The sequence below is a fragment of the Anastrepha ludens genome, chromosome 2 (assembly GCF_028408465.1).
Source record: "Anastrepha ludens isolate Willacy chromosome 2, idAnaLude1.1, whole genome shotgun sequence".
In the NCBI taxonomy this organism is placed as follows: domain Eukaryota; kingdom Metazoa; phylum Arthropoda; class Insecta; order Diptera; family Tephritidae; genus Anastrepha; species Anastrepha ludens.
The window spans coordinates 153,797,140-153,821,320 of NC_071498.1; the positions used below are offsets into that span (position 1 = coordinate 153,797,140).

The following is a 24,181-nucleotide window of genomic DNA, read 5'->3' on the forward strand; positions in this document are numbered from 1 at the left end:
AAAAATCAACCGTCTAGTGAAATTCATGAGTAGTTTAAAGCGGTTAATACGAAGGTAAATCGCAGCCGTTGGTCGTCATCCTCTAATCCAAAGCCCCTTCTTCATGTCTGTTTCCTTCCCCTGAAGGCCCTTATATGGTATCAGAACGCGATAATTTTGAATATTTGGTAGCCTTTTATCCTAACTTAAACTAATTTTAAACTAAAAAGTACCAAATTTATTGCTAAAAATATTGAATTATAGCTCATCACTCGCATTGTTGCAAAAGCGCAAACCTCGTATATCAATTTAGTTGTTCCCAATGCTCCTTACTTCATTTAGCAATTCTGTGAACACTCTCTCATTTTTAATTCTATACTATAAAGGTGAATGTCTGTACGTTGTCCGCGCATCACTACGAAACGACAACACCAAATGCGTAAAAGTTCAAAAACGGCTGGAGATAGAAAATTAATAAAAATAATTTTGCTTGATATTTTACTGATTGGTTGTTTTGATTTTATTCAACGAGGCATAGCAACGGATGCCGGGTATTGTAATATTATGGTTATTAAAAAAAAATTATTTTCTATGAAATTATTGTTTGTAATTCTTTTATATACATATCCTAAATCCCTCAAATCTACTCCTACGCGAGCGGGGCCGCGGGTTAAAGTTATTATTAAAATATGAACAACTGCTCGGAAATGTAGGTACCTACAATATTTGTCTTCAAAAATTAACCCAAACAACAACAAGTTTACTTTAACAAGTTTATTTTTCTTTTACAAACCTGTTTTTGATGCTTACAAAAATAACTGTATTGTTTGGAAAGGTTCATCTCCTTTTCTTTGCTTTCTTCCGTTCACGTTGCGAGTTTTGTTTTAGTTTTGGTAATTAATAAAATGATCCCTCGAATAAAAATGGTTTCTTAAGAAGATTAATTTGGTTATTCTTTCGTATGTTTTTCATTGTTTGTTTATTTTTAATTTTTTTTTTTATTTTTACAGTGCAAAAGGATACACTGATTGGCGTAGATGGACAAATACAAAAAGAGCAAAAGGCCGGCAAAGCTCTGATTTCGTTCTGTAAATATTAAGTTGAGTTTTTAGATTAATTAATTAATTTTTTTTTTTCATTTCTATTTTGTATAAATAACTAGTATGGCAGTATATATGTGTGTATTTGAATATTTATTCGTTTACTTAATTATTTATTTATTTATTTACTGTAGTTAGTAAGAAGATTAGAATCCTAAAACTAAACAGGTGAGCGCTAGCTGCATAGGCTTGAATATTGTTTGAAAAATAACCTAAAGTCATAAGTTAAATATTTTCTTTCAAACAAGTTTTTAGTCTTTTTAAGTATACCTTCTTTCTAAGTCTGCCCAAGCTTCGTCAGGAAATACCAATAATCTGATTATACACCTGCCGTGGGAAAAATTTTGCGGTACTGAAAAAAAAAGTTCGCTTTTGGGAGGTATTCTTTTAAGAGAGGCGTCCGTTAGGAGAGAGTAAACTATATATATATTTTTACTTTTGTTTTTACTTTGTTTTTTTTTTCTTAAAAACAAAATTTTAAAGGTTTATTTTATCCAAAAAATTAAAAAAAAAGTGTAAGCAAAAATAATTATATTTTATTGTAAAAAAGTAAAGTATCTTTTATGTAAGGTATATCTTATCCACAAAAATTAAAACAAACAACAAAATATATGTATATTTTTTGTAATACATATTTATTTTTTTTTATTTATATTTATTTATTTTATTTATATTTGAGAAAAACATAATTTTTTTCAAAAAAATATAATTTTTTGTTTAAGCTTCGTCTATAAAAGAATGTTTCTAAAAAGCATATTTTACCAAAAAACTTTAAGTGTTAAAAAGAACTGAAGATATTTCACTTTAAAAAACTCTTAAAAAAAATTTGTAACATAAAATAAATTTCAGCAAAATGAAATTAAAATTTCAACAATAAAAATTATTTTTTTGTAAAATAAAAATGAAAAATACAATTGTTTTATAACTTTCCGTCTCAAAAATGTTTTTAAAAAGTATATTTTATCCAAAAAAATTTAAAAAAAAATTCAATTGTTAAAACGAAGCGAAGTTGTCTCAATTTAAAAAAACTATTGTATTTAAAAAAATTTTAAATATTAAAAAAATTTCAAGAAAACTAATATAAATTAAAATTTCAACAAAAGAATTTATTTTTTTTTATATGTATTTTAAAGGGTGTTTTTTTTAGAGGTTAGGTTTTCAAGTTGGCACTACTTTTTTCGTAGATGGTATTTTTGACAGCTGTCACTTGATTTATGCACAGTTTAGTTTGCCATTTCATAATGAATAGACTTACACCTGAACAACGTTTGCAAATCGTGCAAATTTGGGCCCAAAACGAGATGGCCACCGATCCCGATTTTCACAAGAAAATTTTGTTCAGCGATGAAGCTCACTTTTGGTTGAATGGGTATGTCAATAAGCAAAATTGTCGCATTTGGAGTGAACATAATCCACAAGCCATTGCTGAGACGCCGTTACATCCTCAAAAAGTCACTGTTTGGTGTGCTCTATGGGCAGAGGGAATCATTGGTCCATATTTCTTTAAAAATGAAGCCGGCCATAATGTTACAGTCAATGGAGAGCGCTATAGTGACATGATTAATGACGATGTTGATGTGGACGACCTTTGGTTCCAAGAAGACGGCGCTACATGCCATACAGCCAACGCAACAATCGATTTATTGAAGGAAACTTTTGGTGAGCGCATTATCTCGCGCCGTGGACCTGTGGCGTGGCCTCCAAGATCGTGCGATATAACACCGCTGGACTATTTCTTGTGAGGCTGTGTGAAGTCGCTTGTCTACGCAGATAAGCCCGAGACGATTGACGTCTGGGAAGAGAATATTCGGCGCATTATTGCTGACATACGGCCCCAATTGCTGCAAAAAGTGGTCGAAAATTGGGCCTCTCGGCTGGAATTTATTCGAGCCAGCCGCGGCGGCCACTTGCCCGAAATCATTTTTAAAACATAATGGCAAACCCTTATCTATATATCAAAGCTAAATTCTTGGCCATAACATTAAATTATATACGTTTTATTTCATCTTGAAAACCTAACCTCTAAAAAAACACCCTTTATATACTTTTATATTATAAAAAATATTTTTTTTTCTTTGTAGATTGTCTTCCAAAAAAAATCTTTTTAAAAAGCACATTTTTTCCAAAATAATTAAAATTTTAAAATGAAGCAAAGATATCTCACTTTAAAAAATTATTTTAAAAAATTTTCAATATTAAATAATATAAATTTCAACAAAATTAAATTAAAATCTGGACAAAAGAAAATAATTTTTTTTATGTATATATTATATATTTTTTTATTGAAAATATAATTTTGTTTAGCTTTTCTTTTAAAAAATGTTTTTAAAAAGCACATTTTATACAAAAAAATTAAAGAAAAGGTGAAGAAATTTGAAAATTGAAAGAATTGAAAATTGAAAAACGAAAAACGAATCGAAAATATTTCACTTTAAAAAACTCTGTAAACAAATTTTCAAAGAAAGTTACAATTTTTTTTTTGAATGTCTTCAGCTGATTTTTTACTAAATTCAAGTCTACAAAAAAAACACTTTTTAGTATTTAGAATTGACGATAGCATCCAAAATACTTGAATCACTTGGCAAGATGGCTCTCATATGTAAGAAAAGCATTTTAGTTAATTTATTAATGTAAACTTTTAATGGAAATGCCACCCAATGGGTTGTAAAATTTTAGTCATTAGAATTGCTTATTGATATTTATTTTATTTATTTGTTATTTATAGTATGTATTTGTTTATAATTGCGAGCTGCGAGCTGCTTAAGAAAAAATATTAATGAAAATATTATTAAATAAATTAATAAACCTAAAAAATATAATTCATGTTTCAATTCATTGAGGTAAATACAATAAAAAAAATTAAGACACTGTGCTTCAAGCATTGTTCGAGTGTTCGATGAATATATTATTAAAATAATTAAAATAAACTAATATACATAAAATGGGCATGTTCCAGTGTTACTAAAAAAATGACTAGAAGTTTGCTTTCCAAAGAGCTTAGCGGCTGTATTACAATGCGTAAGTACCTACATGGGTAATTATTTCTGCTTTTTTAATTTCATTTAACCTGCCTGTGGGGCTTTCCAATTTATATATTCCAATTAAGATAATTAGTGCAAATACAAATTTTCAAATCACTTCAAGTAGTCGTAATTTATAGCAAAAGTCCGCTAAGAGTATATTGGTTATTTACTCTTAAATACAATGGGCTTTTTAGCCTGAGTGTTTTAGGAGCCACCAAATCTCCTGGTGCCGCTTGACTCGACCTTTGTTTTACTCTTGTGGATTTATGATAAATAGACGTGTAAGCTTCCCTAGTTTGCAACGCCTTAACTTTTGTTGAATTTTTTAAGTGCATAATTTTTTCTTTTTATCTATAGCCATCTATAGGAACTTGAGAGACTTCTCAGGTTTCTAAGTTTTTAGTTTTAATTTTTTATTTTGCATTTTTGTCTGTTTTCCTCCTTTTTTTAAGTAGCCCACTCCATGCAAATCCTAGCCCACCCGAAATAATTGCTAAATAAGTGCCTTAACCACAAAGGAACTAATCTACCTCTAATCTACCGAAATCCCGGGCACAGGTTTCTTTCAATGAAGTTAAAGATCAAAAATTTAAAAAATTTCAGTTTAAACCAATCGAAAACAATAAGTCCTTATACAACCCTTTGGGAATGTATGTAGCCTCTCATGGAGCTCATTAAGTGCTGGGCGAGAATACTGACACACAAAGTCCCGAAATTTTTCCTTCCACGTGCAGATTGGGTTGGCCAATAGCAGCGACCGAATTATATCATTAGTACGCAAAGTTTTCCATCCCCAATTCTAAATCGCCATCCCTCAAATACCTCCCTGTACCATAGCACAAAGTCACTATCCAAATGAGCGCTCCTTTGTTTTGTGCTCTCAAAATCGGCTCTTAAGTTGGTGGAACAGGGAACCGAACGTTTAGGACTTTTACAATGTGTTTTTATGTTTCATTTGTGAAAAACTTAAAGCTTAAAGCCGACTTTTAACCTTTCAAATCAAAAAAAAAAAAAAAAAGATTTGGCTAAATAACAAAAATGCTTTAGTCCAATTTGTGTAAAGATATCCAAAGGTACCATTCGATTCGTCTTAATTTATAGATTTAAAAAAATACTCGTGTAATATTTTGGTATTGGGTGATTCTGGGAGTCATATAGGGAGTCTTGTAATGCTCCAAATGGAGCGGCTTACAGCTCTACATTGCTTCCTAACGGCAACGAATTCTATGAGAAGTATTCAAATCGCACTCGAAGGATCTTTCTTACCAGTTGTTTACCAACCGCTTTACGAGGGGGGTTCAATAAGTACCCGTGCTTTAAATGAAGACACAATTTAAAAAAAAAAAAAAGAAATTCATTTTCACCATAGTCCCCTTTTAGAAAGATACATTTGTCCCAACACTCCGTCAATTTTTCAACCCCTCCAAAAAAATAGGATTTGTCGAACTCTCCAAAATACGCCTCTGTCTCGGCGTTGACTTCCTCGTTTGAACTAAATTTTTTCCCCGCGAGTTATTTCTTCAGATTGGGGAACAAAAAAAGTCGCTGGGAGCCAGACCGGGTGAATACGGGGGATGCGGCAACAATTTATAACGCAATTAATGCAGTTTTGCGGCGTCAACTCCGGATGAATGTGCTGATGCGTTATCGTGGTGAAATAGCACCTTCTTTTTCGCCAAATGCGGCCGAATCTCCTTCAATTTTTCGTCAAAGCGGTCCAATAACGCATTGTAGTGTTGTCCAGCGATCGTTCTTCTAAAAAATCCGTAAGGATGACGCCGTTCGCATCCCAAAAAATCGTCGCCATGACCTTTCTGGCTGATGGGACTGTCTTCGCCTTCTTTGGAGCACATTCATCGGGAGAAATCCATTGTTTCGATTGTTGCTTAGTTTCTGGTGTGTAATGATGAATCCAGGTTTCATCAACGGTGACAGCTCGGTGCAAAAACTCCTTCGGATCTCGCTTAAATTGCTCCAAACAGTGGTTCAAAGTTAACAGCCGCATCTGCTTATTGTCCACTGTGTCCACCGTGAGCAATCGCGCACCCATCGGGCCAACAATTTTTTCGTCGCCACCTTCTCATGTAAAGTATTAATTGCCATTCCGGTCGACACACCTATGACCTCTGTTCTAGAACTTTCGTTCGTCCATCAGCGATAGACATGTACAGGGTGGGCCATATAGCGTGTGCTTTTTGAACCACCTATTTTTTGAGAATGGTAATACAAATGACATGTCAAATGTGTTCATACTTTACTTAAAGGTTTGACATTTACGAAATGGGACGCTTTACGCTTGAACAAAATTGGGAAATATTGAAAACCTATTTCCAAAGTGGTGAGTCTTCTTCTTCTTTTCCGATTTTCACATCAGTGGCTACGTCAATAAGCAAAATTGTCGGATTTGGGGCTCAGAAAATCCACATGTTACTGTAGAGAAGCAAATGCATCCACAACGAGTCATTGTTTGGTGCGGTTTTTGGTCTGGCGGCATCATCGGGCCATTTTTTTTTTCGAAAATGAGCGAGGAGCCGCGGTTACAGTAAATGGCGAGCATTACCGTGACATGATCAACCAGTTTTTGTTTCCAAAAATTGAAGAGGATGACATGGACGACATTTGGTTTCAACAGGATGGTGCAACTTGTCACACTGCCAAAGTTACACTCGAACTTTTGGCTACCGGTTTTGAAAACTGAATAATCAGCCGAAAATCCGATATCAATTGGCCGCCTCGGAGCTGTGATTTAAGCCCGTTGGACTATTTTTTGTGGGGACCCGTTAAGGACAAATGCTATGCGAACTATCCAGAGACGATTGATGCTTTAAAACACGAAATCGAAGATGCCATTCATGAAATTGGAGCCCAAACAATCGAAAATGTGCTTAAAAATTGGGTTGATCGAATGGCCTACTGTGAAGCCAGTCGTGGCAGTCATTTGAACAATACTATTTTTCATTCATAAATGGCAACGTTCAATCTTGAAAAGAAAAAAAAGTTTGAAAAAATATTGATTAGTTTTTTTTTATAGCCAATTTAAAAAGCAAATTTTACATGGCCCACCCTAGGCTTTTTGAATGATTTCCACGGTAACCACGTCTGCCGTGCGTCCTCGTCGCTCCTCAGCAAAAACGGATGTTCGCCTACGTTTAAATTCGTTGAACCAATATCGAACTGTGGTCTTAGATGGCGAAACGTCTCCAACTTTGCTTTTATCTCCTCGCATTTCTTCCCATCCAAAAACAAAAAGGGAATCTCCAAACGATACTGGCCTTTTTCCATCTTAGCGAAAGTCACAAAACCAGTCTTACCCGAATAGCTGCCAAATCCAAACTAACTATCAATCAATCTGAAATTTGTTTTGGCGTCGCTTGATAGATGGCAGCACACGATGCTAAACCAACTTCTCTCAGGAACGCCCTGTATAATTAAACACGGGTACTTAGTGAGCCCCCCTCGTAGAAACAAACTTTTTCTAATTTTTGGTAATATTTAATCATGCCAGCAGGGAGTGTCACATAAGGGACTAATCGAATTTAAATGCAGTTACGATAGTTGGCATAAAATGGGAGATGCAATAGTAATTAATATTTTAGAAATTTTGAATTATCTGTAGGTAATAATTGATTCCCTTTAAATCCTCAAGAGGTGGCGTTATCACTACATATTATAAAACAAAGTCGCTTTTTCTGTCCCTATGTCCCCGTATACGCTTAAATCTTTAAAACTACGCAACGGATTTTGATGCGGTTTTTTTTTTTAAAGATAGATTGATTGAAGAGGAATGTTTATATCTATATAATGTGAAGATTTATATATAAAGGGGGCGTGGCAATCGGTCAAAATGTGGCAAAAAAACATAATTTTTTTGTTTTCACGGCCATAAATCATAAACGAATCAACCAATTAAAATGAAACTTTCTTAGAGTTTAACTTTGAAATATTTACTTTCGTTCTGCATCAAAAAAAAATTGATATATTTGTTATTTAACCAAAATTGTTTAAACAAAAGCAGCTCTTTTTCCAAAAAAAGCTGTTTGTGTGTTTGTTCGCTGTCAACCGAATGAAGCAATAGGCGTTAAGCGATAATCTCACCACACCTCATTAATGTTGAATTAAATCGTATGGTGACGTATGTATGTATGTATTTACGAATCGCTCGCATTATTTCATTTCGGACGTATGTACATATGTATCTATGTATGTACTGAATTCCATGTAATTATATGCACATACAATTTTACAGCGAAATAAAACGCTATTTTCACGTTCTATATTAGTAATTCCCACATAATTAACACGTTCCCTGTCTGCTGAGCCACATATGGTTCAGGAAACGTGCGCCTGATAAGCACTGATACGTTCCTGAGCCATATGTGCGTCAGGGGGTATATAAACCACAGGTGTTTCATGAACGTGCAGAAGCAAAAATGTCCCTCTACGCTCATGGACCATAAGTGTTTCAGGTAGAAATACCCTACATCCGTTTTTTTTAATTATTATCTATACTAATATTATAAAGAGGAAAACTTTGTTTGTTTGTTTGTTTGTTTGTAATGAATAGGCTCAAAAACTACTGGACCGATTTTAAAAATTCTTTCACCATTCGAAAGCTACATCATCCACGAGTAACATGGATTATATTTTATTTTGGAAATAGGGCTCGAGATATAGGTCAAAACGTGGACCCGGGTAACCTTCGGATTTGTATGTACAATATGGGTATCAAATGGAAGCTGTTGGTGAATGCTTTAGTCCAGAGTATTTTTCAAGCCGCTCCGTGACTAGGGTCTCGAGATAGAGACCAAAACGTGGACCCTAGAATGTGTTTGTACAATATGGATATCAAATTGAAGCTGTTGGTGAATGCTTTAGTACAGAGTATTTTTCATGCCGCTCCGTGACTGGGGTCTCGAGATATAGGTCAAAACGTGGACCCGGGTAACCTTTGATTGTGTATGTACAATATGGGTATCAAATGGAAGCTGTTGCTTTAGTTCAGAGTATTTCCATCCGCTCCGTTACTAGGGTCTCGAGATAGAAACCAAAACGTGGACCCTAGAATGTGTATGTACAATATGGGTATCAAATGAAAGCTGTTGATAAGTGCTTTAATACGGGGTAATTTTCATACCTATTGATGACTAGGGTCTCGAAATATATGCCAAAACGTGGACCCGCCGTGTCTTTGAACCGAATTAAACCAAACTTACGCACATTGTTAAGTAAGTATTGAAAATGGGTTTCGTAAAGTTTGGTTGTAATTCGGAGCAGTGGCATCGGGTACAGCGTTCTTTTGAACCAGCCATAATGTCGCTTACTTTTTTAACGCTTGGGGCGGAACTGAACTGTCAAATTGACAGTGTGAGTTACAATGTGTCAATATTTCTTTCTGATTTGGATGCCATAAGGAAAAAACGTAAGTGCAACATGTAAAAATTGTTTGTGAACTTTTTTGGAGTGGATTTTGGAACAGTGAATAATTTCTTACGAAATTTGAGAATTTAATGTGAAATCCGAATGAAATTATGTGTTCGTGGAAAAAAATTTTTTTTCGTTTTTTTTTTTTGAAAAATATAAATGGATAATGGTTAAAAAAGCTCCAATGCTTAATAAAACATATAAATTGAAACGAAAAATGCATGGATGATCAGGAAAAAAGACGATTGTTTATTCATATGCGATGATTTGAAATTTAAAAACAATCTTCTTTTTTCCTGATTTTCAATTTATATTTTATATTTACTCAAAAACAAATAATATAGAAAAACAAAAAATATTGTTTATGCCAAAGCGCTTGAATAAAGAATAAAGAATAAAGAATAAATAAAAAAATCATATATTTTCTGTTCTAAACCATATCTATTCTATTTTAGTGTGCCCAGCGAAGGGGGCCGGGTTTGCTAGTTTTATATATTTTAAAGGTGAAGGTATTAGTCACATCGACGATTTTGTATGAAAAATGTTTACTTGCAACACTATTTTTAATGACTTTAAGCTTTATCAAGAAAGAAACGAAAGTGCAGTGTGACCAACTAATGAAAAGAAAAATGGAACAAGAGCACCAGTGTTCGCCGAACCTGTTCGCTTTTACACCTATTTTTGCTACACTTCTTTGCTTTCATTCGCCAAAGCCAGGATCTACCAGATGAAGTGCAAGTAAAATGCGTTCTTGGATATGCAATTGCATAATGTCGAACCAACAAATGCATTCACGTAATTTGTAGTTGCCCTACAGTAAATCAGTATGGTTCAAACCAAACGCAGTATTGGACCAAGTTTATTTTTTTATGGCAAGCAATAAAAATTGGAAAAGGCCACCCTGGCACAATCAACTATTAAAATGGAAAATTACAAAAGGGCAAAAACAGATCTCGTGAAGGCAAACACGGAGTGTTCTGCGCCCTCTCCAAGCACTGCTCAAAAAATTAAAGATACCGCAGAACACTCACACCAGATGGACCCACCCATAAAAAAATTCTCGTAAAATTAATTTAATTAAGTAATAAAAAAACTTAAAAAACAAAGGCTCCCAAATATGACCTAATAACAGGAGAAGTACTGAAACAACTCCCAAAAGAAGGGCTCACTTTTCTTACGTACATACAGTAGATTTTGTTTTTATGCGTTTTTTATGCAGTTTTGAAATAGTGCGGTTTTTAAAAAAATTAAAAAATGAATGTCGACCTATCGGGAATTGTATAAACAAGATTCTAAACCAGCTAAGCAAACACTCATCACAGATTACATCAAAAATGCTAACCCTACAAGTATGGAACCGCCTGCATCACCATTCAGATCAGACGTGTACATTTCCTCAAGTGACGAAAGTGATTTTACGCCAAATCCTAAACGAGTGCGCAACACTCGTCTGATTCTGACGATTCTGACGATGCAAATTTTTTTTTCGATTCTGACGTTTCTTAAATAAAGATATAATTTTCAAAAATACCTACAATTTTTTTTATGCGATTTTATTTAATTATTTCAGATTCATGCGGTCTATGGAACATATCTATAGTTATAATATGGGACTAGTGCCCTTTTTTATGCGATTTTATTACATTATTTCAGATTTATGCGGTTCTTAGCACTTTTGAAACGTATCTATAGTTTTACTACAGAACTGGTAGCTATTTTTATGCTGTTTTTTTATGCTGTTTCTTGCGGAATGTATATACCGCAAAAAAACAGAATCTACTTACTTGTTTACAATTCTATTACATTATCTGGTGTTGTTCTTCTGGAATGGAAAGTAGCTCAAGTATAAATGGGCCTCAAGCCAGGAAAAAGCGTTGACCAAGTCGAATCATAACGGCCCATCGGCCTATTGCCGCTAAAGTAGTGGAATACCTTTTTCGCAAAAGAATGACGCTGATAGTTGAAGACTGAAATATAATCTCAAATCACCTATTCGGTTTTAGGAAAACAACATAGTGCCATCGAACAAGTCCGTAGACTCATAAACAGCATACACAAAGCATTTGAACAAATAAAAATATTCCACAGCGGCTTTTCTCGATATAAGTTAACACCGGCCTCAAGCTCAATTTTCCATAATTATAAAAAATAATAGGAACATCACCTGCTTATGCCTAAAACATTCCCACAAAATAATTCCAAAGAAGTAATGGAAACTGTACCTGCTTATGTGCTGCATAAGCAATAAAGGCAGATGATCAAACATTGCCATAAAATTGCAAGTGAATGAGGATAAAATTGCAACAACAAACTGGGGCAGAGGCGGAGGCGTTGGCGGCAGCAGTGACAACAGAGTGGATAGGGTAAAATAGAAGATTAAAGGTGTAGCTTTTGGTTTCCTAAATTATGTCAATAGTACAATAATTCACATCTTGGCAAACTGGCAGAGAAAACACTTCGTAAAAGCGGAGAAATAAAAATTGCTAACTAAAAGATGTTTTGTTTTACCAGAAACGGTAACTTATATGGCCCCGTTTGACATGCCGGCTTACTCTATAAAATAAAATACAATCTTCCAGTAAATAATTACATCTTTATTAAGTTCCACCTCGATAAACGATATTTCTTTGTCAAACTAGGCGAAAAACAGTCTGATCTATGGAAAAGTACAACTGGTGTACTCCAAGGCAGTATTCTGAGCTCCATCCTATACTTGCTATATACTTACGAACTACCAGATTCTGAAGAAGCAATAGTTGGAACGTTCGCGGATGGCAATGCCGTACTTACAATTGACTCCCACTCCTAGGTGGTCGCCCAAAAATTGCAGAAAATACTGATAAAATAACTCATTGGTTGAAAGAGTGGCGCATTAAGCCAAACGAGATTAAACCTTCCCAAGTCACTTTTACACTAAATCGAAAAACTTGCCAAGGCCACCGTTACAAAATATCTTGGCATGCATTTTTATAGGAAACTTACATGGACAACCAATATTTTCACCAAAATGAAGCCTCTAGGAATAAAACTCATAAGGCTGAATCGGTTATATATGGTATATATATGTAAGAAGGAAGACAGTGTATCTTTGACTGCCTGCAACTGACTTCTCCCCTATTCTCTATACTCGTTCACCGAGGCTGCCTTGCATGTAGGTTTCCCACCCTTCACCCTTGGCGCGTGTACCCTTTTTGGGGGTTTGGCCGAACTTCTCTTCCTATTTGTGGTGTGCGTCTTGATGTTGTTCCATAAATGGAGGAACCTACAGTTTCAAGCCGACTCCGAATGGCAGATATTTTTTTATGAAGAGCTTTTTCATAGTAGAAATACACTCGGAGGTTTGCCATTGGCTGCCGAAGGGCGACCGCTATTAGAAAAAACGTTTCCTTTATTTTGGCCTTTCACCGAGATTCGAACGTACGTTCTCTCTGAATTCCGAATGGTAGTCACGCACCAACTTATTCGGCTACTACGGCTGTATTGGTTACTAGATCCTAATTTTCATGTTTTTCTTGAAAGTAAGCTCTCACTTCTCAGCTATCTGAAAACCGGGTATATGGATATATGACATTCAACTTTGGGGCACTGTGAAACGAGGAAAAAGTGTCTTTATATCCTGCCTGGCTATCAGCAAGTATAGCTTTGCTGCTGTTGTCATAGTTGCGTTCAAAGTTATAGTAAGCGCATTTTTCTACTGCATAGACTTGCGCCTGAAAAATATTTCAATTCTCGCTTAGCGCTTCCGAGTAACTTTTCGCCCGTCTGCAGACAACTGTCTCTTGGTTTTAGATAACCTTTTCCAACCGGCTTTATTGTCCATTTCCGTTTTGAAGCTGGCAGGACTGGCCAGCGGTAGCATCATATCCCATATCCGTGAGATTTCAGGGATTAGTTCAGTAAGAATATTAAAAGTGCTACGATTTTGAAGAGTAACAAAGCCAATACAAGCTTTAGTTGTTCTTAGAATAGCCTCCCTCCTCTGTTAGTATTGGATATGAATGCGCAGAGTTGTGAGTTCTAGAAGACCCTCCATTGATGTCCTGGGAAGCTCCGGCCTAGTAACGTTGCTATAATCACACTTAATGCAGAACAGGCCTCTTCTACTCGTCACTTCTCTGCTCGCTATCTTTCTGGTCTGCAAAGTTATCGAGAAAGATTCGCTGCTAGTGAGTATGGTTATAACCCACAAAACTGGTATAACTCAATATTTTACAAACACATGTAATTTTAGGCAGCTTTATTTCAGCGCTGCCATGTTATGTTTATTTATACCTGTTACTCCATCTATTCGCCACTTGCTACTTGGCGAAACGAAGAGGCCTAATATTGAATTCCTTTCCTCTTGATGTCTTTAATTTTTACTACTGGGTACATACAATAATATGACATATACATATATACAACATATTTCTACTGAGCCACTTTTAACGCTGATTGCTTTGTGGGGAATTCAGGGAATCGATGTACGCAGCTACTGAAAAGACAAAAAAAAAGAAAGATGATTTTATAAAGCGCAAAAAATAGTGGACCATAGCAAATATGATTGTATGTGAAGAAATTTCTGGTGTTTTTGCATGCAGGTATTTCAATATTTTCCAATATATTCCAATATTTTTTGCTTTTCTCGTTTAAGTTAGTATTGCGCTTGAAAAGCAACAAGTCCCTTGCGCCGCTAGGAGTTAAAGGAAAACATATATTGAAAGGCAAATTCACGGAATGGCTGTAAAAACCCATGACTAGGTCTGAGTTAATTTCCAAAGAATTTTCTCTTGACTACTTTTGTTACTGCTTCTAGCATCATATCGCAATATTACAAAAAACAATGGAAAACAATTTTTCAGCTTACGTTTTTAGTGGAGATATCGAGTGCGAGTAGTAAAAGAAACTGAAAACTTCATTTAGTGCCTTTTAGCGAACATCTGTAGCCCGTTTCTGTAGAAATCGGTAAAATTGTCATTCACTCGTCATTAACAACGTCCCAACGATGTTCTCCCTGACATTCGAATTGACGCTAAAAAGTGACAAAAATGCAGAACAGTGAGAGGAATGGTATGCCAATCGATAAAGAATGTGTGAAATTGAATCAGAAAATGGTTGTGGCAGCATTGAAAAAAGTAAGTAACTAAGTATTGGCGGACCCCGTAGCCGAATGGATTGGTGCGTGGCTACCATTCGGAATTCAGAGAGAACGTAGGTTCGAGTATCGGTGAAAGAGCAAAAAGGAAGAAAACGTTTTTTCTAATAGCGATCGCCCATTGGGGGGCAATGGCAAATCTCTGAGTGTATTTCTACCAAAAAAGATGCTCATAAAAAAAAAAGAAAATCTGCCGCTCAGAGTCGGCTTGACAATGTAGGTTCCTCCAAAATTTCCAAATAGCTGCAATAATGTCCTCGATCTGGTTTCGGAAACGATTGCATGCCCGAATCAAATGCTTCTTATTCCTGCCGACCCTGATGGTCTCAATTGCATCCTTCAGAGAAGAAATGGTGTTACAAAGATGCTTATTCGCTCAACCACGCGCCATACATAGTAATCCGGAGGACAAGGGGTTTGGAAGTTAGATGACCATAGAGGAGATCGGGGATGGTTGACTAACTTTTGACTTAAGCTCGTATATCTCGGATGTTTATTTTAATATAACAAAAACAAGAATTGCTACCGATGAAAGAACAATTCAGGTACCTAAAATACTATAATAGGACCTTTATATTCACTATTATAGAACTTATTTTGCTGATTTTATAAACCCCTGACGCTTGGTCTACCTACCCCATGTCCGGGGCAGGTTGACTATATGCATGGGGTAGGTTCACTTCGGCAGTAATTAGTATAAATTAAGAGGATTGGTATAAAATAAAACACAAAAATTTACTAAATGTTAGAAACTGTTTAATTAAAATGAACAAACTTAAATTCAAGATCCTTTTTCAGGTCACAAAGAACTTTGATCAATCTAAGAAACAATCTTTAATTCTCTCACATTAAATCTTAAAAAAGAAATTAAAAATAACCATAAGTAAGATTAATTCATCACGTGCGGAATTATAATCGAGGAAGCGCTTCTAAGTAATTTTGTGCATAATTTTTCTTTCCAGCCATACAAATTTCTCGTATATCTGATAATGCGTCTCTCTACCTTATTTCTCACATTCCTTGCATTTATAAAAAAATTGCATTAGAGGATTTAAAGCAGAAACTTGATTTCGTTTGTATTTTTCAATTGAATCATAAATAAAACTCTGAAAATTAATCATTTCCAAACGATTTTTACAATGTCTGATTTGATTGAGCAGAGAAGTGCCATAAAATTTTGTTTGCGGAATGAAATTTCGGCTGCGGAAACGTTTAGCATGCAGAAGGCATTTGGTGATTCCACCATGTCGCAGGAAAATATTTATAAGTGGTACAACGACTTCAAAGAGGGTCGAGAACGTGTTGATGACTTGGAGCGCTCCGGACGACCATCGACGTCAACAGATGACCAACACATCAATAAAGTGAAGGAGTTAGTGCTCAAAAACCGTCGGTTGACTGTTAAAGACCTTATTGATCGGAATATCAGAAGGATCTGTGAAAACCATTTTGAAAGACCATTTGGGCCTACGAAAAGTCAAATCTTGTTTGGTACCGAAAACTCTCAATTTCTTGGAAAAAAGTCGTCGCGTTGATGTGTGTAAAACAATGCTTTCAGACTATCAGGACAAGCTCAAAAGCATCATTACGGGAGATAAAGACTTGGATTTATGCTTACGACTCTGAAACAACCGACCATTCAAGCGAATACCGTCCTAAAGGTGAGGCCAGACCGAAAAGAGCACGTCAAAGTCGTTCAAAAATAAAGGTCATGCTGATAGTTTTTTTCGATTTTCGTGGTGTGGTGCACTATCAATTCCTTCCACCTGGCCAAACTGTTAATAAGGATTATTATTTGAGCGTTATGCGTCATTTACGTGAAGCAATTCGTTTAAAAAGACCAGAATTGGTTTGGTTTTTGCATCACGATAATGCGCCGTCTGACACTGCACTCGTTCTTCGTGACCATTTCGCCAAAAATTCCACGCATATCGTTCCGCAACCACCGTATTCGTCTGATTTGGCTCCGTGTGACTTCTGGCTATTCTCAAAACTCAAGAGACCACTCCGGGGAACGCGTTTCGAGTCGATTGAGGAAATAAAAGCTGAATCGAAGAAGGTGCTGATGGCTATACCGGAAATGGACTATTTGGCATGTTTCGGGGATTGGAAAAATCGTTGGCATAAGTGTATTTCATCGAGAGAAGATTATTTTGAAGGGAATGAAATTGATTTACAAGAATAAATAAAGATTTTTCATTTTACAACCAAATTCACCTTACTTTTTGCCCACAGTAGTAAATCCGATTTAGGGCAACAGGCGCTCAAATAATAATAACTTTGTCAATTTAAAGTGGATCGGAAATTGTTCTTCATTAAAAGTTTAATCCATATATTTATTGAAATATATTTACTTATTTATTTATTTATTTACTTCTTATTTATTAATTTATTCATCTACAGATATTCTTTCAGACTACATTAACTTCGCAAATAAGTTCAACTTAAAGTTAAATGCATTTTAATTAAGATTTATAACTTGGAAGTAAGTGATCCATAGTCGTATGCATCTAGATACCGGCTCATTATATGCATAATTAGTTTTATGTACAGGGACCGTAAAAATTTTAGCCTACCTCAATTCACATTTAGGATAATGGATGTTTAGCAAAATGTAAATTTCACTACAATATATTCAGCCATTAACCCTTTGTGGTCCGACTATATCTCAATCTTAATCCAAATGATCTACATTGCAGCATATCTGAAATAGGCCATGAAAATAAGGGCTTGATCTTAGTATTTTCAAACCCAACGTAGTCGTAGCAGAACGATAAAGCATTTTTAAAGTCTATTGTTATCACACGGGAATGGTAATGACGAATAGAAAAGGAACACCTTTATGGATGAAATCACCGAAATTAGGGATTGTCGAAACGAATCCCAAACAAGAAACTTTATTGCTTGCTTGGTGCGGTAAACGTGTCGTGTCCATGCTATCAACTTGTGGTACGTCAAGATCCCAAATTGTTATAACTAGAAGAGTTGTGGGTAATAGAACGCAGTTAGCTTTGAAGCCAAGTACAATATTACAATATAATAAAACAGGATTGGCGTCGATTTAGCTATACTGCAACCTACTGTTTCCTTCGTCAAACCGTTAATTGGTGGAGGAGTCTAAAATATTTCTCACAAAAAATTTAGAGAAAATCTGTTAGTTGGTTTTATGGTGCATTTTCGTATAAGAGCAAACCGTGGATGGTCAACATCCAGCGAAAATAAACTGCGGCTTGATGGAAAATTACATCTAATTAAACTGTATCCCAGTATAAATACAAGGAGGGTGCAGTAACAGAAGGCTTGTAACGGAAAAGTTCCAGATGCTAGAAGAGAAACTCCGTATATATAAGAAATCTGCGATAGAAAACCAGGATTGCTTGTGGGAGAATACTTTACACAGTATAATAAAATGGATAATGATTAGGCTTTGACAGCAAACTTTTTTTTTTTAATTTTACGGTTTAATTTTTTATATTTACTAATTCATTAGATTGGATTCTGCGCCAGATTTCAGGACCCTTGCACGTTGGCGAGGGTGAGTATCGTGGGCGATGAAACAATGAGCTGTATGAGCTTTACGACGACATAGACATAGTGCAGAGAATAAATATCCAGTGGCTTCGTTGGCTGGGACATGTCGTTCGAATGCATACAAACGCTGTGGCTATGAAAGTATTGGATGCGGTACTTACTGGAAAGATCAGGTGGAGAAGGATTGAGCATGGGTTGGTATGTCCAACTGGCGCTGGTTAGCCAGAGAGGTCCGCAAAGGGTGAAGGGCATAGTTTATAAATATTATTGAAAAGTGAGTTATGCTATCAGATAAGCGCTGCAAGCTTAACAGTTTCCGCCTACCCAAATAATCGGCAAGACCATTTGGTCAATGAAGTTTGGATAAAATTCTTTTTTTTGGCGTAAAATTCTCGGGATAGAATAATAGAAAGAAAAAGCGAAAAAGAGTTTATATACCTTAATTACCTTAAAGATCCTCCCTTTAAAGGCTAAAACAATATTGAATGCAACAGCAAAGTGGTAGTTATAGCGATTCATTTTCGGTAGGCCAGTCGTCGATTATGTTCATCAAATTATGAAAATCATGACGATTATTCCATTGCGAAGGAACAGTTTTATCTAAGTCCAATAATCGTAGCTACAAGTGTTAACTTCAGTGTCGTAGTAAACCGAAAAAATGCCGAAAACTTGCGAGAGCTGAGCTGTTAATCATGTAAATATGCGAACATTAAATGTTTCATTGGTTACTTATTTTTCATTGGACATATTTTTTCTTAATAATAAATAAATTAGTCTGATATACTACCAAAATCTCAATTTAGTTCGAAAAGATGCAAATCGTAAATCTTGGAAATCAAAAGTTTTATTTGTGCGTACCCACATACATACATACATGCGTGTATATTTATATGCACAACACATTTGCATACGCATCAGATTCGCTTAATATCTTCTCTTGATATCTTCTAATAACTTTGAACCACAGTCGACCGAAATAAAGTTCAATCGCATCCGAATTTGAATGTCACGCCGTCAACAACTGTCGCACAAAAGTTATACATTTTTTATTAAATTCAAATATTGTATGTAAGTGTGAGTGTGTAAATCAATGAATATCGTTTAAGTGGACCCACTCGGACGGCGGTGAAAACCCACTTGCAAATGACATAAATAAGAAATCCAGTGAGTGGGTGTGTTGCAACAGCTGTGACAAACCACTTGCAATCAAGAGTAGCAGATTCAGCAACAGATAAAGCGCATTTATCTCGTCGCATGCGAAACGAAGTGGAAAGCAGAAAGCCAACTGGGCTATATGAAGTAAGAGGCCAAAGGAAATAATGAACCCAAATGTCTGTGGCAAAAGTATGTATGTATGTGTGTATAAATGGATAAGTAAATGTGGCATAATTTTAGATAACTGCCAGGCACACAATTTGTAGCTGAGATTCTGCGTGTATGAGTGAGTCTGCGTTCACACAGCAACTACCCTGCAGGAAAAACATGAGTACGATCTGTTTCAGAACTGGTACGATTGAGCTGATTGCAAACTACTTCGTAACTCATGTTGCGGGTAACGAGTTTAATAGTGAAAAAGCAGAAAAGCATTCAGAAATAATGGCCATTCGCGGTTATTATGGCCGTGATGTAGAGTGCTCACTACGTCTTCCAAGGTACTGGCTCGAGTTAGGTCTCCAGAGGTGTATACAAAAGTATGTAAATAGCGCGTAAATTTGTTATCAGCTCATTGACTGAACTTCTCCAACAAATTGTGGTGTGCCGCTTGATGCAGTCCTACATACGAGTAGCTTTTTCGTGATAGAAATGCACTTAGAGGCCTATAATCACACGCCGAGAAGCGACAGCTGTTAGAAACACCGGGTTATCCTCTAATACCAATGAAGGTCGGGCCATAAGAGCCACAAAATGGTTCCACGAAGAAACATAAATGAGGTTCCTGTGTCGCACAATGATATCACAATGGACCCATATGGTCTAAGTGAGTTGGTTGTACATACCTAAGACCACCATAACCTGACCTAACCTAAGGTCGGGGCTATACCGAATGATAATCATGTGCAGACTCACGGAGGTACCATCTTTTTCCAATATTCTAGTATTTTTTATCTTGTGCAAACTATAAAGTTTGTTAAATACAAATGTAAAACTAAGTTATTTAAGGCCCTCGCCTTTGAAATGGTGTTTTTTGGGTGTTTCACCGCTGTTATTCATTGTCTTCTCCCACAGACGGCAATGTTTACATCTTTTTGCTCTATCGGACGGGAGCGATTGCAGGTCATAAAACGAAATTTGTTCGTAAGGGTCGTCGTTTATGGCATCTCATCTCGTAGGTACAGTCTAATAAAGTACCATTGGTGGTACGCGCTGCCAGATGAAGCAATCTTGTGCGGGCCACCGGTGGTACACGCCGCTCCATGAAGCAATCTTGTGCGGGCCACCGGTGGTACACGCCGCTCCATGAAGCAATCTTGTGCGGGCCACCGGTGGTACGCGCCGGCGTGAACGTGTTAAAGCGTGTAAAACGGAAACTAAAAAAAATTTATTTTTGCTTTCAGCATTTTATTTTTTAATCTCTTTTTGAAAAGCAAAATTTTTCTTTGTCCATACAAGGTTTGTTCAGCATTCAAAAAATGGTCTTCACATGGACAATGGTCACAGATATATCCGGTTCTACTGAACCGATTTTGATGAAATAAAATTTAGAGGACGTAGAATCGTTGTCGTTATCGTGTGAACTACGATCATTCCGGGGAAAAATTTTTAGTATTTCTTTCGGTCCTTTAAAATCAACAAAAGGGTAAAAAAATCCGTTTTCATCTTTGAACGTCCGTCATTTTGTCGAATTGTTTTTTGTTGTGTTTTAAAGATCATAGTTCCGACAACAACGACATTTATACTGAACAAGAATCTTTTTGTCTTTTTGATTTCAGACACCTGTGAGTCCCGGAATCCGTGTCGCTAGGGAGTAACTTTTTTTGGAATACCATTTTTGAAGGCTGACAACTTTTTGAACAAAATTCGTATGGCCAAAAAAATAAATTACGTCTTTCTTTTGTACTATTTGAAAAGCAACAAGAACAAAGTGTAGAACACACGAAGCGGATTAACCAAATAAATTGTGTTGGTTATGACGATTTTTCATGTCTAACTGTCACCTCGCTCAGTACTCGAAAATAGTTACATTTCAAAAGGGTGATCAGATTAGAGATACATTTTACAGTAGGGGTTTTTTTGGCAGATGGCGCGTGATTACCATCACATTAAATACATACTTTTTTCAGTATTCTTTGAAATTTCATCTTGGAAAGACTTACGTCCAACAACGTTTACAAATCGAGCAATTATGTATTACGAAAATCGACGCTCTGAGAAAAGTGTTCATCGTGCGCTCAGACCAACTTTTTTGTTCAGCGATGAGGCCCATTTTTGACTTAATGGATACGCCCATAAGCAAAATTGCCATATTTGGGTTGAAGAGCAACCCGAAGCCACTTGAGAATCAACAAACAGCCACTACATCCATTGAAAACAATTGTTTGGTGCGGCCTACGGGCTGGAGGAATCATCGGCCCATATTTCATCAAAAACGAGGCTGATGATAAACCACTTTTTGTTATCGGAAATTGCGAAATTGCCGGTGATCTCCACAACATTTGGTTCCTACAAGACGACAGACGGTGCTACTTGCCATACAGCCCGTGAAACAATGGGATTACTGCGTCGTCGTTTCGGTGAGAAATTTATCCCTCGCTACGAATGAGTTGATCGGCCACCAAGATCGTATAATATCAGACCTTTACACTTTTATTTGTGTGGGTATGTAAAGTATAAATGCTTTGTTGTCACACCAGCTTCGATTGAGGCATTGGAAGCCAACATTCAGCGGACTAAACTTATTCATGAGATACCGACCGAAGTCCTCTAGCGAGTCGCGAGTAATTCAAAATTTGTATTTACGGATGGCCGAATTACGGTCAACATTTGAAAGTGACTATCTTTAAAACATAAATATCATGTAAATGTTCTACACAAAAATAATAAATATTTTCCAATCGATTTGAATTTTCGTTGTTTTATTTCAATTAATGCTATGTAAAGGGTGATTAAGTTTCAAGGGCCGGTATTGACTTTGAATAAGATACATTTTTTTTAGGAAATTATTGTCATTTCTCTTTATTATGATAATATTGCTATGACTCACTTACGTATAGAATAAAATGATGGCGAAATGGCCGCCGCGGTCTCGGCGGCACACCTCCGTCCGATGGTCCAAATTTTCGATGACGCTGCGGCATAATTGAGGTTCAATGCCGTTAATGTGCCGAATTATCTCATCCTTTAGCCCTTGAATTATTGCTGATTTATTGACGTACACAAATAACCTCAAATAAAGAAGTCCAACGGTGTCAAATCACATGATCTTGGCGACCAACTGACATCGCCGCGACGTGAGATTATTCGGCCATCAAAGAGCCATTCGCGCAAAAGAGCCATTGTTTCGTTAGCTGTGTGACTAGTGGCACCGTCCTGTTGAAACCACATATCGTCCACATCCATATCTTCCAATTCGGCCCATAATAAGTTCGTTATCATCTCACAATAGCGAACACTACTCACAGTAACTGCCTGAAAAAAGACGGCCCAATGATGCCGCCGGCCCATAAACCGCACCAAACAGTCACTCTTTGTGGGTGCATTGGTTTTTCGGCAATCACTCTTGGATTATCACTCGCCCAAATGCGGCAATTCTGCTTATTGACGAATCCACTGAGGTGAAAATGTGCCTCTTCACTGAAGATGACTTTCTTCGAAAATTGGTCATTGTTGTCATTTCCTGCCACCATTCTGAACATTGACGACGCTTGAAATAGCCAAGAGGCTTTAGTTCTTCAGTCAATTGCACCTTGTAAGCGTGTAAATGCAAGTCTTTATGCATAATGTTCATCAACGACGAGCGTGAGAGGGGCAATTGTTGGGCACGACGACGAGTTGAGGTGGACGGCTCTTCAACCACACTATCGCGAACAGCAGCAATATTTTCTGCAGTACGAGCTGTACGAGCACGCACTGGAGTTTTTACATCTCCTAAAGACACGGTTTGCTTTTGCACAATTTTTCCGATTGTACGCACATTTGATCGATTAAATTGACTGAAAAAATCACGAAGTGCGCGATATGCATTTTGATTTGAACGCCCGTTTTCATAATAAACCTGAATAACTTAACGCGTTGCTCGATTATGTATCTTTCTACAGTTCAAATTGAGTTAGTCTGAAATTAAAAACTATTAAATCAAATTGAGAAAAAGCTTGAAGTTTAGGTGTGGTTCACATTCAACATCGGCCCTTGAAATTTAACCACCCTTTATATACATTGTATCATATAATATACATATACATACATACATTCCTACATCTAAATATCAATAAAAGATGATAGCAACTAGATACTAACACTTTTCTTCTTTTCTATAAAAAATATCATCGGAGCGACCGTGGAGGGACCACATTTTAAACCTTACAACTGCGTCGCCCTCCGATGATAACTTAAGGGGTTATACGCAGTTATGAAGCAAATAAAAGACGGGTTGTCAAGGATTTATCCTGAAGAAACTTCAGAATATTTTAATTTGAAAATTTTTGGCGGTTATAAAAGCATCCTTCAAGAACTTTACAAAATTTTTTATTTATGAAAATGTTGATTATAGAGCGCGCTGCAGGCGATTTCTGGAACCTCCTTTAAAAAAAGACGATTTACGGTGTACATCGTAACTCAGGATTGGATTATCTGAAATCAAAAAACCAAAAAAATTTTGTTAATATATTAGATTATCTAGTAATTAATCGTTCGGCTAATCAAAATAGTGAATTTTCATAAAATGGCAGCTTTTAAAAGAAATGATTTCGATTTTTACGTTAAAATTTGGCCGTAAATTTATTATAAAGGAACGATTAATTACTAGAAAATGTATCTTTAAAGATTGAGTTAAAACG

The 24,181-nt window shown here is 36.1% G+C and overlaps 1 protein-coding gene across 1 annotated transcript in view; it reads left to right on the forward strand.

Annotated features, from left to right (window-relative positions):
* Positions 1-1,462, forward strand: part of LOC128855634 (uncharacterized) — a 28,531-nt gene extending 27,069 nt beyond the window's left edge. Inside the window, exon 6 of the mRNA XM_054090691.1 lies at positions 990-1,462. The gene's annotated coding sequence lies outside the window, so the exon portion shown is untranslated. The remainder of the gene's footprint in view (positions 1-989) is intronic.
* Positions 1,463-24,181: the final 22,719 nt, after the last annotated feature.